This window comes from Colobus angolensis, unplaced genomic scaffold, assembly GCF_000951035.1.
Source record: "Colobus angolensis palliatus isolate OR3802 unplaced genomic scaffold, Cang.pa_1.0 Scaffold448, whole genome shotgun sequence".
Taxonomy (NCBI): Eukaryota; Metazoa; Chordata; class Mammalia; order Primates; family Cercopithecidae; genus Colobus; species Colobus angolensis.
In genome coordinates, this window is record NW_012117910.1 from 342,357 (window position 1) to 359,454 (window position 17,098).

Here is a 17,098-nt window from a genome sequence, read left to right on the forward strand (position 1 = left end):
GACTACAGGCGCCCGCCACCTCGCCCGGCTAGATTTTTGTATTTTTAGTAGAGACAGGGTTTCACCGTGTTAGCCAGGATGGTCTCGATCTCCTGACCTCGTGATCCGCCCGTCTCAGCCTCCCAAAGTGCTGGGATTACAGGCTTGAGCCACCGCGCCTGGCTATATTCATTCTTAAAAATTTAATTTTTACCCTTTTTAGCAGATTTCATGTGATCTTTGGTTTTAATCTCTTCTGGTGCTAAAGATATTATATATGGCTGATACTCCTCTACCCCCATCTCTTGTATAAGGGTTAAGTTTAAAAGGAAAATGCTTGTGAAATAAGTTTTTAAAAGGGAACCAATGAAATGTGTTAAGGTTGGTTTACTCGCAGTTAGTCTTTTCTGAGAACATGATCAGGGCTGCTTCCTCTTCCCTGTTGAGATGTGTAAAACAATAAGGTGCCTGTGAAATGCGACCAGCCTAATGTCTAAAAATGTTAGTGTGTAATTACTTTGCTTTTGCTTTCTCACATTTTGGGGTTTACATCTGGAAAAGCCTATAAATGAAGACGAGTAATTTTTAAGCATTAATCACTAACCTACTGTTTGATTCTGTCTATTGCAGAACTTCTTTTGAAGAATGTATTTAGAACCTTTCCCACATTAAAAAGGTCAATTTATGTAAAAGAATAAACAACATACTCTGTACCTTGTGTGTAGTTACATAATTATATATGATTGATCTTTTGGTCATTATTAAGAGAGTTTTCATTTGTTAATAGTGGGAATTATCTTAAGTGTTGCTGGTTCAAGTGATTTATTACCAGTAAAGGTTGCTTTTTTTTTTTGAGACAGAGTCTTACTCTATCAAGTGGAGTGTCGTGTAGTGGCTCAATGATGGTTCACTGCAACCTCTGCCTCCTGGGCTCAAGTAATCCTCCCACCTCAGCCTTCTAGCCTTCTAGTAGCTGGGTCTACAGGCATGTGCCACCACGCCCAGCTAATTTTTGTGGGTTTTTTGTAGAGGTGATGGTTTTTTTTTTTTTTTTTTTTTTTTTTTTTTGAGATGGAGTTTCGCTCTGTCGCCCAGGCTGGAGTGTGGTGGCGTGATCTCAGCTCACGGCAAGCTCCGCCTCCCGGGTTTACGCCATTCTCCCGCCTCAGTCTCCAGAGTAGCTGGGACTACAGGCGCCCGCCATCTCGCCCGGCTATTTTTTTGTATTTTTTAGTAGAGACGGGGTTTCACCGTGTTAGCCAGGATGGTCTCGATCTTCTGACCTCGTGATCCGCCCGTCTCGGCCTCCCAAAGTGCTGGGATTACAGGCTTGAGCCACCGCGCCCGGCCAGGTGATGGTTTTATCATGTTGCCGAGGTTGGTCTTGAACTCCTAGGCTGAAGCCATCTACCTGCCTTGAGTACAGGTTTTTTGATACAGAAATGATTATCACTTGGAGTTCAGCTTGGATTCTGACAAATTCCTAGATTTTCTTCCCCCTGGGGAGAAGATGGTTGTTTCTTGCTTAGGAAAGATAATATTTTAGCTGCTTATCTGTGCCCCACAGCTGGCAGAGAAATGCAGTACACTGATCATGAAGTTACATTGGAACCCTGAAAACTCCCAGACCTTAATGTTTCCAGAGAGATGGAAAAGACACATAGCTTCTGGTTTTCGTTTTTTTTTTTTTTTTTAATTACTTGGAGGTCTCATTGAACCAGGACAGTGACAGAATTTTATATTTACCATTTGTTTTATCTTTTTCAGTGCATGGTCATCAATAGGGGAAAAGTCACACTAGGAGCATTGAGCCCTGTGAGGATATCACAACTGACACTGGAATGGCAATTGTGTAAGGGTAGAAACTTTGTTTTGTTCATTGCTGTATTTCTAGTTCCTAGAATAGTGCCTATCGCTCAGAAAAACATGTTGAATGAACATCCACCACTTACCACAGTAGCTGAATGTAGCCATGCTTTTAACTCTCTCCTTGTCTATTTTCATTTATAGCTGACCTCCGTAACGAAGGTTTTAGAAAACTTGAGCAGGGAGTAAGACTAAGCTATAGTAGTTTTACACAGTGGGTTTTGGTTAATGCTCATGATTAATTTATCTTCCCACCATAGAATGGTCTTACCTAACATGCTACAGAATTCTAGTTTTTGATATGTGAAACGTTAATAGACATAAGAAAGGAAACACTAACAAGCTGAAAAAAATGACCTAAAATTGTGGCAGTTGTAAATCTACTTCTTAAAATTTTGCACCTCTTGAATTTTTAAAATATTGCCTGTATACTCAAATTTTTCTCTGGATCTGTTTCTTAATATTAAATGCATGTGTAAAAAAATCTATTTTAACATCAATGAAAGTGAAAAGATTGTTTTAAAATTATTCATTGTTGCCTTCTTAAGGTTTTGACTCTTAATTATCCTTCATTTGAAAAGTAAGACAGGACTATGTAGAAAGTATTCTATTGTTTTTTTCAAGTTAACCTGTATCTCAGCCAAAACAGTGCTGCTTTAGTCCCTAGTCCCCCTCAACATTTTAGGAGGCCTGGCCAGAGCCTCTTAGTTTTTCCTCATGAATTTGGTTCAGACTTACTAGTTTTTGTAGCTGGGGTTCTTTTATTACGTAAATGGTACAAATTGGTGTGTCTCTTTGCCCTTGTTGAAGCTGATGTGCTAGGTGGCACACCGATGGTCACATAAACAGTTCTGTGTAGGTGCTAAATATGTCCATTCCTTTTTGGCCTTCTTAGGACCTCTGTGCCCTTCCTTTTAGTCATTACCTCATTATTTTACAGAAAGGGACTTAGAGTATATTGTTAGGTCTCCTTCTCCAGTGAAAGCTGCATGATGGTATCCAATACTGTAGTATTTAATAATTTAGTATATTTTTACTCCCTTTAGGGTTATCTTTTACAATGGAGAAAATCCTATCCATGTGGGACAATATGTGTACCAATATGTGATGGTAAAAGTTTTACCCTCTTATTTCAGGTAACTTCCAGAAAGGTGTATTTATTTATACCTATCTTGGAGATGGAACCTAAGAACCCTGCCCACCCCTCTTCCCTGTTTGTCTGTTCATTAGTGCTTAATGTGTTTAAGCATCCTTTACTACCTTTTAGGTAATTGCTTAGATTTAACGTAACCACATTACATTCTACTACCTCTACATATACGTGAATGTTCAAGGTTACCCAAACATAACTACTCTTATTCCTTGAGGTAGATATATGACTGGTACCATGGGAGATCTTATGGTACCAGAGAGTTCTTTCAGACTCACCTCTACTTGGCCCTTTTTTTTCTTTCTTTCAAATAAGTCGTGTGTGTGTGTCTTAAATTTAAAAGAGACAGGGTCTCAATGTCACCCAGGCTGGGAGTACAGCATTGTAATCATAGCTCATTGCAACCTCGGACTCCTGGGCTCAAGCAACCCTCCTGCCTCAGCCGCCTGAGTACCTGTGACTACAAGTGTGTGCCACCATGGCTGGCTAATTTTTAAAAATTGATTTAATTTTATTTATTTATTTATTTTTATTTTATTTTATTTTGTAGAGATGGGGGTATTTCTTTGTTGTGTAGGCTGGTCTCAAACTTCTGGCTTCAAGCAGTCCTCCCACCTTGGCTTCCCAGAGTGTTAAGATTATAGGCATGAGCCACCACACCCTGTCTACATGGCCCTTATCTGAAAAATAGTCCTAAGTGGCATGGGCAGTTTTTAATTTTGCTCCCAGTGTTTCACAATGACATACTAGTTTCTAACCAAGCAGAGTTTGATTGTGGCTATTGGGAAGAAGTCTTTGCCAGCATTAAGCCCACCTACCCGAACCCACCTACCCAAACCTTTTTTTGTTGACTCTCACTTGTTGTTTGATCCATCTCTTGGAAGTTAATCGGCACCTGTGGAAACCTTACACGAACACTTCTGTATTACAGAAGATGTCTCATCTTTTTGACAGAATAATTTATCGTGTAATTTTTAGAACATGTCAGGTAACTTTTACAGCAGATACAGTGATTTTCCTTAATTAAATCTAGCACCATCAGTTCATTCTTGCCCTTCGACTTGACCTGTCTCTTGAACCATTTCTCCGCTGATTTACCTGTTGGATGTACATCTACTTGAGAGGTCACTGTTAAAGCCAGCTTATCATAGCTCGATAACTTCGTTGGAATCTCCCCTTCATTTCTTAATGATGGCACCATTATGGCTCACTGCAGCCTTGACCTCCCAGGCCCAAGCCATCCTCTCATCTCGGCCTCCTGAGTAGCTAGGACCACAGGTGTGCATTGCTATGCCCAGCTTTTAAAATTTTTGTAGACATGAGGTCTCCGCATGTTGCCTGGACTGGTCTTGAACTCCTGGCTCCAGTGATTCTCCTGCCTCAGCCTCCCAAATGTTGGGGTTACAGGTATGAGTCATTGTACCTGGCCAGATAAAATTTTTGAAAAGAAATATAATGTCCTTGCTCTAATACAAAAGAAAAAAAAAAGGAAAATAATAGTATGTATTTCATGCAAATACTCAGGTAGAATTACACTCTTGCAGGAAAAGGTTCTACAGATTTACAAATCCCCCAACTCTCCTGCTGTACTATGTTGTATTTAATACTTAACTAACTTAACAGCAAGAATGGTCTTCATATTAAATACAGGTCATCTTTGAAGTTGCAAATTATGAGTAGCTATTTTCATTGTCATATAGTGTGTGTGAATAATATGGCCTGAGTTATAAAACTTAAAAGTTACTGGGGAGACAAAAATATTATGTGTAAAATGGTTAAGATACTTTATTGTTGCATATTTAGCTTTCCTTTTATGGTTCTTAGTTAATAATGTACCATGTTTTACTGACTTTTTTTTTTTCTTTTTTGAGACGGAATCTCGCACTGTCGCCCAGGCTGGAGTGCAGTGGTGCAGTCTCGGCTCACCACAACCTCCGCCTCCCGGGTTTGAGTGATTCTTGTGCCTCAGCCTCCTGAGTAGCTGGAACTACAGGTGTGCCCCACCACACCCAGCTAATTTTTGTATTTTTAATAGAGCTGGGGTTTTGCTGTGTTGGCCAGGCTGGTCTCAAACTCTTGACCTCAGGTGATCCACCCACCTTGGCCTCCCAAAGTGCTGGGATTACAGGCGTGAGCCACCCCACCTGGCCTTGACTTCTTAATTTCAGAGTTTTAATATACTGAGCAATCTTGTTCATTTATGTGACTTCGTGTCATTTTAACAGTTCAAATGGACGAGTCGTGTTTGCACAACTTTAGAGAAATTGTCACAAAGGAACCAGGTCGATTAGATATTTTGTGAAGTTCAGATTGTTGCCTAGTGGTGACAAGAATTATTTGTTTTTGTTTTGTGTTTTTGAGACAGAGTCTCGCTCTGTGGCCCAGGTTGGAGTGCAGTGGTGCGATCTCCGCTCACTGAAACCTCCACATCTCATGTTCAAGTGATTGTCCTGCCTCAACCTCCTGAATAGCTGGGATCACAGGCGCATGCCACCACGCCCATCTAATTTTTGTATTTTTAGTAGAGACGGGGTTTTGCCTTGTTCACCAGGCTGGTCTCTAACTCCTGACCTCAAGTGATCGGCCTGCCTTGGCCTCCCAAAGTGCTGGGATTACAGATGCGAGCTACCGTGCCTGGCCAATTCTTTGTTTTTCTACCATATTCTTCTTACCCTTTTTCTTAAAAGGACAGATCCCTTGATAGAAGCCAATTATGTGTACAAAACACCTTAAACTAAGTTCAAGCCTAGAGTGTCTGTGATCTTTTTAGTTTTGTAAAGTACCTGTTCCTGTAGTGGCAATGATTTACCCAAGAAGCCATCAGAAATGATGCTTGTTTGACTGAGGAAAAACTTAAATAAGCCTATCTGTGGGTTTTGGAAAGCTCTGTTCTGTACAATTCTGCAATTTCTGAAGGCATGCTAAGGCTTGACTGGGTTGGTTCTGTGCAATTAAACATTCTAAAATCTGTGGTTGACTAAATACTCCATGTTGCACCAATTTTTAAGAATCTTATTGTCATAGCATTATGACTGATAGAGAAAGGTCTTGGGAGATGTAAGTGGCTTAACTTGATTCTTAGGATATTTGTCATTATAAAATTACTGATTTTTCTTTTGCAGACTTCCTTGTGAAACCTCCTAGTAGCAAAAGTTCTTGGGACAAACTTCATTTGGTAAGTTTGTTTCTCCCCTCCTGCCACCGCCCCGCCCACGATACTCTCTCTGCTGTTTCGAGGCAGGGAAAAATTAATTTACAGGTTGATTTTTGAGGATCTGTTTGTCGATGTTCATGATTATTTAGATGAGTTTTTCTGTGTTCACTTTAATGTCCTTACATGTGATGGTTTTTTTTCACTAGGACTCATACCAGGTCACTTTTTCTGTATATAATTGCACTGTAATAGTGTACTGGAAAACTTGTATTTAAGTTGAGATTTTATGAGTTGCAGCACTAATCATTTGTCTAAAATAAAAAGTTATCAATCTCCAGTTTTTGTTATTTATTTTATTTATTTTTATCTTTTTTTTTTTTTTTTTTTGAGACAGTCTTGCTGTGTTTCCCAGGCTGAAGTACAGTTAGGTGATTATAACTCACTGCAACCCTGAACTCCTGGGCTACAGCAATCCTCCTGCTTCAGCCTCCCAGTTGCTGGGACTACAGGTGTGTGCCATCACACCTGGCTAGTTTGGAAACTTTTTTTTGTAGAGACAGGAACTTGTTCTGTTGCCCAGGTTTTAAATTCAAACTTGCTTCTTGTTTTGAGTTTTCTTAAATTGGTATAAATCTATATGAAAAATAAGGCCTCTTATTACTAGAGTTAGTTCAGCAGTTCCCCCTTGTCTTCTTTTGCTTTTCAAGGTTTCAGTTATCCAGCGTCCAAAAGTACTAAAATATCAAGAGAGAGAGCAAGAAAGAGAGACACCACACATTCATATGACTTTCATTACAGTGTATTGTTGCTTGTTCTATTTTGTTATTAGTTGTTAATCTCTCACTGTTTCTAATTTATAAATAAAACTTTATCATAGGTACATATGTAGAGGAAAAACTATAGTTTTCAGTACTACTTGTAGTTTCGGGGATCCACAGGGGGTCTTGGAACATATTCACTGAGGATAAGGCAGGGGATTACTGTAGTGCAAATGTGAATTTTAATGAGAAAAACAAGTTCTGAAAAATTTGCGAGTTCTTTCTCCAGTATGGCTGCCAAACCTTGTCCCTTTTCATAGACCTTTGTGTGTCTCTTACTATGTAAATCTTTTTTTTTTGTATTTTTTAGTAGAGACGGGGTTTCACTGTGTTAGCCAGGATGGTCTCGATCTCCTGACCTCGTGATCCGCCCGTCTCGGCCTCCCAAAGTGCTGGGATTACAGGCTTGAGCCACCGCGCCCGGCCACTATGTAAATCTTTTACTGCCTCTTGTTTCTGCCACCTGTTTAATTTAGGGACCTATAGTACAGTTTTATTAGAAGACAAGTTATTGCCTTGGTTTTAAGTTCCTAAATCCAGATCATTTCCTTGTTCAGGAACTGTTGCCTTGCCAGTGCCTCTAGAACAAGGATCAAACTCCTTAGCATAACATTTCAGGTTCTTTACAGGTGGGCTTCAAACAGCTTGTCACCTGTTTTCACTGTGTACCAAGTTCATCTCTTGTAGCCACACTGACCTACCTTCTGTCTCTCAAATACTCTCCAACATGCTTTTTTGTCTTACTCTGCCGCCATGCCATTCCTGTTCCTCTAGTCTCAGTAGCTCAAAATTTGGCTGGTTCAGTTATTAAAAGCTTGAGTCTTCCAGAAAGTCTTCCTTAAGTGTCCAGCTCAGAATCTTTCTCTGCTTTTTGTATTACCATGGAATTAAATTTCTGTATCTTTTAACATACTCTATCTTACTAGTTATATTTGTCTGTCATCCCCACAAGATGGGGAATGCCCTTGAAGGCAAGAACTGTATTCATATTTGAACTGTCAGTTCACAGAAACACTCCTAAAGTCCTGGGATACCAGTGCCTTCTCAGTATAAATTCTTCTTGACTAGGGTTTTTGTTTTGATAAGAATAGGGGAGGAGAATAGATTGTTTTTAGTAGAGATTGGTCAGCATAATCTTGTTGGTTTAGGTTACTGTTTTTTCCCCACTTTTCTGTATAGTGAAGGATCATAGGGTATATGTAATCTGTGCCCTTGTAGTCCAAATTGCTCAGTATATTATTTGAGGTATTCTTTTTTGCAAGTATAAGTTTTAGTTTTTGAGTAAGGAATTGAGTAATTTTTCTTTAACAGGTGCCTGAAAGATGAGATTCCACGTTCAATAGGAAGATTAAATGTTGCTTTGTTTCTGTAAAGATTTCTGAGAAGTTATATCATGGGGCGGTACTGATGATGGAGCTGAGAGAAGCGTGCAGGTTCCAGTTGTCAAATTCTCATATATTAAGAAAAGAAAGATTATTTCACCTTGAGGCTTGGAATAGGAATCTTAATCTTCATTTAGCCTGGGGGGTGGGGGAGTGTTGCAGATTAGATCTGTAGAGAAGGAAATGTCATCCTTTTTAATTAATTAATTTATTTATTTTGAGACAGAGTCTCGTTCTGTCGCCCAGACTGGAGTGTGGTGGTGCGATCTTGGCTCCCTGCAACCTCCACCTGCTGGGTTCAAGCAGTTCTCCTGCCTCAGCCTACTGAGTAGCTGGGACTACAGGCATGCTCTACCACTCCTGGCTAATTTTTGTGTTTTTAGTAGAGATGGGGTTTCACCATGTTGGCCAGGCTGGTCTCGAACTCCTGATCTCCAGTGATCCACCTGCCTCAGACTCCCAAAGTGCTGGGATTACAGGCGTGTGCCACTGTGCCGACCAGAAATGTAGTAACATAGTACTTGGCTCAGTAGCATTTAATATTTGTATTGCCATAATGTAAATTTGTAAAAGTGTTTTTTGTTTTTTTTTTGACACAGGGTCTGACTCTCTTGTCCATGTTGGAATGCAGTGGTGTGATCATGGGTCACTGCAGCCTTGATCTCCTGGGCTCAAGTGATCCTCCCACCTCAGCCTCCTGAGTAAGTGGGACTACGGGCATGTCCCACCTTGCTGGGCTAATTTGTTTTTATTTTTCTTTTTGTGGAGACGGGGGTCTCATTATGTTGCTCAGGCTAGTCTTGAACTCCTGGGCTCAAGTGATCCTCCCACCTCAGCCTCCCATAGTGTTGGTCTTACTGGCGTAAGCCACTGCCCCAGCCATATTCTTATCTGAAGAAGCAAGATCTAGGTTTGAAGAGAAAGATGTGAATGTATTTAATTTTGATGCCAGGAAACATACTGTTTAATTAATATATGCCCCAGATTAAAGGAGACTAAAGAGATATAAAAATAGCTTCAATATATGATCCCAGAGTATCCTTTACCAAAGCGGGAATATTGCTGTGAAGGATAAAGGATATGATTGGATTCATTGACAAAATTGGAATAGATATGGTAGGTTATTATAGCACTGTTAAATTTTCTGAAATTGAAACTAGAACTGTGGTTATATAAGAGATTATCTTTCTTAGGAAATGCATACTGAAATAGTAAGAGTTAGAGATATTTGTATGCAAACCTCTTTTAAATGGTTCAAAAACAGTGTGCATGTGCATATGCGTGAACAAAAAGAAGACAGTGTTGGAAACTGTCCTATCCAAATTATCTGTAATGAAACATTTAATGAAGTACAGTCTTTATATAACCGTGTGTTGTCATATGTATGAATACATGTACATACTAACTTAAAAAGTGCTTATTACATGCCAGTAACTATTCTAAGCATGTTATATGCATTTTTTTTTTTTTTTTCTGAGACGGAGTCTTGCTCTGTCGCCCGGCCTGGAGTGCAGTGGCCGGATCTCAGCTCACTGCAAGCTCCGCCTCCCGGGTTTACGCCATTCTCCTGCCTCAGCCTCCCGAGTAGCTGGGACTACAGGCTCCCACCACCTCGCCCGGCTCGGTTTTTGTATTTTTTAGTAGAGACGGGGTTTCACTGTGTTAGCCAGGATGGTCTCGATCTCCTGACCTCGTGATCCGCCCGTCTCGGCCTCCCAAAGTGCTGGGATTACAGGCTTGAGCCACCGCGCCCGGCCTATATGCATTAATATCTTAATTCTCACAACTCTTTGATGCAATGATTGTTCTCTTTGTTTTCTTGATGAAGAAACTGAGGCTCAGAGAGGTAGTACGATTTGCTGTCAAGGTCATAGTTAGTATATAGCAGCCCTGAGAGCCATTGCTTTACATTCCTGATTGTTTTTCTTGAGGTTATTGCCTTAACACTCTGAGTTTAAATGAAAATCTTTCATTAAAACTTATTTTGAGTTTTGAGTTTTCTGTTTAAAAGCTTTTTTAAAAGTTTTCTGTAGAAAAATTTGTTATCCTAATTGCAAATGTTTTAAAAGTTTAAAAACTGAAAGTCGCTGCTCCCACTCTCTTTCCTAGAGGGATAAATTGTTAACAACCATTATATGATTTTTTTTGTATGTGTATAAACATACTTCGGAATTAATACAGACAATGCTTAGGCATATTTTTATTTTAACTTCTAAAATTACAGAACACTGAAAACGTATGGCAAGTTGATAAATATGTGTTGGTGTTTTTTTTTTTTAAATAGAAAAGTATGTATGTACAGTCTTTGGCAATAATCCCTCTGCAACCCCTCCCCCAAATTTATATGCTTTTACCTAGTATATTTTTAAGAATAATTAGGGCTACAGAAATAGTGACTTGTGCATACATATGGATAAGGGTGGTTATGGTGGCTTTTTTGGTGGTAATAGAAAAATGGAAACAACCTGAATGTCTCACTAATTGATGGATGGTTAACTTATGATACATTGGGGTATAATGGAATACCAAACTGCCGTATGTATATACTGACATAGGAGAGGTTTGTTATATTAATTGAAGAATATATACTGAAGAAACTACAGTATGGCTTCCCCACCCCACCCATTTTGGGGGGTAGATGATGTGTGTCTTTGTACACTCATTTGCCACATAATGATGTTTTGGTTAGCAACAGACGCAAGATACAGTGGTAGTCCCAACAGGCCCAAGATACAGTGGTAGAGATTAAAATGGAGTTGAAAAATAACTGTCACCTAATGGAGTTGTAGTTGTCATAATGTCTTAGTACAATTGCTTTATTTTCTTTATAAATTTACTGTAGCCTAGTTGTACAGTGTTTATAAAGTCTATAGCAGCATACAGTAATGTCCTAGGCCTTCACACATTCACTCACCACTCGCTGACATACCCAGAGCAACTGCCAGTCCTACAAGCACCATTCATGGTAAGCGTTGTCCTATACATGTGTACCATTTTAATCTTTTGTATCATTTTTACTGTATCTTCTCTGTTTATGTATATTTAGATATACAAATAGGCAGCACTGTGTTACAGTTGCCTGTGGTATTCAGTACAGTAACATGCCATGCAGGTTTGTAGCCTAGGAACAACAGGCTATACCTTATAGCCTAGGTGTGTAGTAGACTGTCCCATCTAGGTTTGTATAAATACCTCTGTGATGTTTGCGCGACAGCTAAATCTACTAATGAGGCATTTCTCAGAACATGTCTCCATCTTAGTTAAGCGAAGCTTGACTGTATGTGCATAGAAAACTGTCTGGAGAGAATTATGAAATAGTTAACAGTTGCTTTACTTACATTTAGAGGAACTAAAGGGCAGTAAGGAGTGAAAAGCGAACTTCTGCTTACCAATCTTTTTTTTTTTTTTTAAATAAGTTTAACTCAGATATGTTAATATAAAATTCACATACTATACAGTTCACCCATTTAAAGTGTACAGTTCAGTGGCTCAGTATATTCACGAAGTTATGTAGCCATCACCACAGTCCATTTTAGGACCTTTTTCAGGCCAGGTGTGGTGGCTAATGACTGTAATTCCAGCATTTTGGGAGGCCGAGGCAAGAGGATTGTTTGAGATTGGGAGTTCGAGACCAGCCTGGACAACATGGTGTGAGACTTCCCCTTTCCCTGACAAAAATAAAAGTAAATTAGCCGGGTGTGGTGGCTTGCACCTGTGGTCCTGGCTACTCTGGAGGCTGAGGCAGGAAGATCGCTAGAGCCCAGGAGTTCGAGGCTGCTGTAAATCGTGATCCTGTGATTACAGCACTGCAACTCTAGTCTGGGCAACAGAGCAAGACCTTGTCTCCAAAACAAAACAAAACTTCATGTTCCATAGCTGTCAACCTCTCTCCCCTCAATCTCCCCCAGCTCCTGGCCCCCACTAATACACTTTCTAAGATTTTCCTGTTCTGGACATTTCATATAAATGATATCATATAATATGTGGTCTTCTGTGACTGGCTTTATCATTTAGCATAATGTTTTCAAGGTTCATCCACGTTGAAGCATGTATCAGTACTTCATTCCTTTCTCTTTTTTTCTTGTTTTTTTTTTTTTGAGACAGGGTCTTGCTCTGTTGCCTAGGCTTCTGGTGTCCAGTGGCATGAAGATCTGGGCTCACTGAAACCTCGGCACTGCATCCTGGGCTCAAGTGATCCTCACACTTCAGCCTCCCGAGTGGCTGGGACTACAGGCACATGCCAGCACGTGCAGCTAGTTTTTGTATTTTTTATCTTTTTAAATTTTTTTATTATTTTATAGAGTTGGGGTTTTGCCATGTTGCCTGGGCTGGTCCCGAACCCTGGCCTTGCATGATCCACCTGCCTGGACCTCCCAAAGTGCTGGAATTACAGGTGTGAGCCACTATTTACGATACCTGGCTCAATTTTTGTGTTTTTTGTAGAGATGGGGTTTCACTATATTGCCCAGGCTAGTGTGCTGACTACATCTTTTCAAAGTGTTGGGATTATAGGCATGAGCCACTGTGTCTGGCCACTTAATTCCTTTTTTTTTTTGAGACGGAGTCTCGCTCTGTCACCAGGCTGGAGTGCGGTGGCGCGATTTCGGCTCACTACAGCCTGTGCCTCCTGGGTTCAAGCGATTCTCCTGCCTCAGCCTCCCGAGTAGCTGGGACTATATGTGTGCACCACCACACCCAGCTAATTTTTGTACTTTTAGTAGAGATGGGGTTTTGCCATGTTGGCCAGGATGGTCTCGATCTCTTGACCTCGTGATCCACCCTCTTCAGCCTCCCAAAATGCTGGGGTTACAGGTGTGAGCCACCATGCCTAGCCCACTTAATTCCTTTCTATGGTCAAATAATTTTCCATTGTTTAGATATGCCACATTTTGTTTATTCATCTATCTGTTGATGGACATTTGGTTTCAGTGAGCCAAGATCTTCATGCCACTGCACACCAGCAACCTGTGTGACAAAGAGTGAGACCCTGTCTCAAAAAAGAAAAAGAGGAAATGAAGTACTAATACTTGCTTCAAAATAGCCCATCCCACCTTTGGGCTATTTTGAATAAATCTACTATAAACATGTATTTACAAGATTTTACATGGACATATGTTTTCGTTTTCTTGGATATATACCTAGGAGTAAAATTGTTGAGTCAAACCGGTAACTCTGTGTTTAATTGAGCAACTCTCAGGCTGTTTTTCAAAGAGGCTGCACTATTTTACATTCTTACCAGCAGTGTATGATACTACTTGTTTGCTTTTTACACCTGTATCTTAAAAATTCACTGAGCGCATGCATTATTAGTGTAACTAAAAAGTTAAGTATTACACTGCTTATCAGACTAATTAACAGTAATGACTCAATTTCTTCCTTTTGTGCTGTTGGTATAACTACCACTGTGGGGTTCACATTTTGCAAGTCAGGTGCTGTAATGAACCCTGAATATTTCCTAAGGATTGGTCACATCTGCTATTTGTAGTGTTTTTTTGTTTGTTGTTTTACATAATACCCAGACTGGTCTAATGCTCTTTCTAGTTTTAAGAGGAACCTTTAGCAAGTACTTGATTCTGAGTGGTTGCACGGTTTCCTGTGATCTTGGCTTTTTCTTATGGATTTGAAATTCCCATAGCAATTTTAACTTTTCTCGGATACTTAAAGCACCGCCTCTTACTTTCAGCTATTTTCACTTACTTTCAGCTATTTTCACTTACTTTCAGCTATTTTCACTTTTTTCTTATCTCCTCTGGACTGTAAATTCTTTAATCTCCCTTTGCTGCCACATCCAGGCCTCTACCTAAACCTATACACCAGGATATCTTTCACATACTTAGGCTTTTATCTGTACTGCCTCCATTCTAAATCAAGCCACTAGTCTCTTACTGTAATTGTCTCCTGGTTCTCTTCTTCATTCTTTTTCTCTTTTAATCCATTCACCCCACATCAACCAGGGTGATCTTAAAATCAAATCATGTCACTCTGCTATTTAAAACCTGTCAGTGGCTCCCTGTTGTATTTGGACTGTATTTTAAACTTACTACTATTCACGTGATCTTTTCCTTGTACATTTCTCCAACTTCAAGTTGTGCCACTCTTCTTTCTGATTCAGTACAGTTTAGCTACAATGGTTTCTTCCTCTTAGTTCTTCAGAATTATCGAGGTCTTTCCTGTCTGAGGAACACATGCAGTTCTTTATGTTAGAAACTGGCCTTGCCCCACAGAGTGGTCTTTTCTGATCACTTTATCTAAAGTAGGTCTTTGGTACCCCCAAACCCCAATCCCTGTCTCAGCATCCCATTTGTTTATCACATTTAGCACAATTTGTAATTATTACCATCTTTTTCTGTCTTCTGCAGTGGTATATAAGTCGAATTAATGCAGAGCTAACAGTGTCATACTGTCTAACACATAGTAGATTATTGGTAAATTTTGACTGACTGAAGGGCAGAACATCATTTTACAGAGTCTATTTGTTATAGAAATGGAAGGCCTTATTTCTGGGTGAAGACTTTGTTTAAATTGAGACTTTTAATGCCAAGTGGCAAATCTCTGTCTTGGTATTTCTGTACTCATTAAAAAATTAGAGTAGGCCAGGTGTGGTGGCTCACGCCCTTTCGGAGGCCAATGCGGGCAGATCACTTGAGGCCAGAAATTCAAGCCCAGCCTGGCCAACATGGAGAAACCCTGTCTCTACTAAAAATACAAAAATTAGCCGGGCATGGTGGCACATGCGTGTAATCCCAGCTACTTGAGAGGCTGACACCCCAGAATCACTTGAACCCGGGAGGCAGAGGTTGCAGTGAGCTGAGATCGCACCACTACACTCCAGCCTGAGTGATAGACGAGACTCTGTCTCAAAAACAAAGCGAAACAAATTAGATTCGACTGGGAAGATAGCTTATGTATGTATATATATAATGTGACTGCAGATTGAGAGTTTATTTTGTAATTGAAATTTGATTTCTAGTTCAGTGTCACTGCAGATGAGTACATTTTAGTTGGGACATCTGGGATGCTTGTGAGTTTTTCTCTGAAAAACTGAAGGACATAGCAGTGCATGTTGATAGGCTTACTGTATAAACAGTGGTTTTATGACAGCCTAAACTCTGACTCTTTAATTCTTCAATAACTGGAGGTTTTGAGGTAGAAGAATTGCCATTATGGTTAAAAAAAAAAACTTTATTATGTGAAAATTTCAAATATATTAAAGTAGAGAAAATCGTTTAATAAATCTCCATTAACTTATCTCACTGGTCTTCGAAAGTTACCAAGTCATGACCCATCTTGTTTCAGAGGTACTCCTACTCATTCTGCCTACTCCTTGGTATATAACTTTATGTATTTTATAGTTAAAAGATAAATTATTTTTAAAAACCCATCATCACACACAAAAACCTATAACCATAGTAACATTGTCAGTCATATAGAAAATTAATAACTCCTTAATATCATCAGATATTTAGTATGTGGTCAGATTTCCCTAATAGATATCTCAACTTATACTTTGAATAAGGATCCAAATAAGATCTATATATTGCAGTTGGTTGACATGGTCACTTAAGTCTCTTAATTCTGTAGGTTTTCCTTCTGTGTCGACCTTTTGTTGTGCTGTTTACTTAAAGAATAGGGGTTATTTTCCTGTAGTTTTCCATAGACTAGATTATTATTTGCATTTTATATTTCATTAGCAGTTGTAAAATAATATTACCAAATTCTGTCTTCTTTGTATATTAGGTAGAATTCTTCCCTCATCAACTACTTGATTCTATACTAGCTCATTTTGTGTAAGAAAGGCAGGATAAATACTTGATTCTTTTCCCTTACTTGCTAGTTTTCAAAAATAAAAGGTTAGTTCCTTAACATCTTCCACTGGTGACTTGTAGGGGAGTGTGTGTATGTGTGTCTGTCTGTGTGTGTGTTTGTGAGAGAGAATATTTCTTCATGAAATATTCTCATATATTGAGAATATTTCTCATATTTAAACATACTGAAACCCAATCCATTGCATGTAACCATTTTTGCTCAAATTGTTTCCTTTTTAGCTAGTGAGTCTCCAGATTGACTCCCAATTATTTTTGACTTACCCTCAGTAGTCTTTTTTGTTTCTTACTTTCCAGTTTAATATGATGTTTCAGAATCAAATTGTACATTTTCTGTTCTAGACCTGGAATTGGCTATGTTTTTTTTCAGATGCCTCATCTCCTTTTGAAGTGGGAATTAGTCTTTAGGAACCATAGTCTAGGGGCTTAGAATGCTCATTGCTGCTGGGTTGATACTGTAACTTTTTTGCAGCGTTTTTTTTTTAATTTTATGAAGAGTTTGATTATATTGTTACTCTTCACCTTGGGGGTGTGTGTGTGTGTGTACGTACGTGCGCATGCGTGCACACATGCACGTGTTTTTTAGAGACATGGTCTTGCTCTGTCACTCAGGCTGGAATGCAGTAGCATAATCATAGCTCACTGCAGCCTTGAACTCCTGGGCTCAAGGGATCCTCCCACATCAGCCTCCCAGGTAGCTAGGATGACAGGTGTATACAACCACCTAATTTTTTTTTAAATTTTTTCAGTAGAGACAGCCTTGCTATGTTGCCCAGACTGGCCTTGAACTCTTGGGCTCAAGCTGTCTTCCTGTCCTGGCCTCCCAAAGTGCTACGATTATAAGAGTGAGCCACTGCACATGGCCTCTGTAGTTTTTTTTTTTGAACTATAAGTCACATCACATAAAATCCACCCTTTTAAAGTAT

At 39.5% G+C, this 17,098-nt stretch overlaps 1 protein-coding gene across 1 annotated transcript in view; it reads left to right on the forward strand.

Annotated features, from left to right (window-relative positions):
* The window catches only part of MTMR3 (myotubularin related protein 3), a 159,464-nt gene that overhangs the window by 74,356 nt on the left and 68,010 nt on the right, over window positions 1-17,098 (forward strand). The window contains exon 2 of the mRNA XM_011957708.1: window positions 6,118-6,170. The gene's annotated coding sequence lies outside the window, so the exon portion shown is untranslated. The remainder of the gene's footprint in view (window positions 1-6,117; window positions 6,171-17,098) is intronic.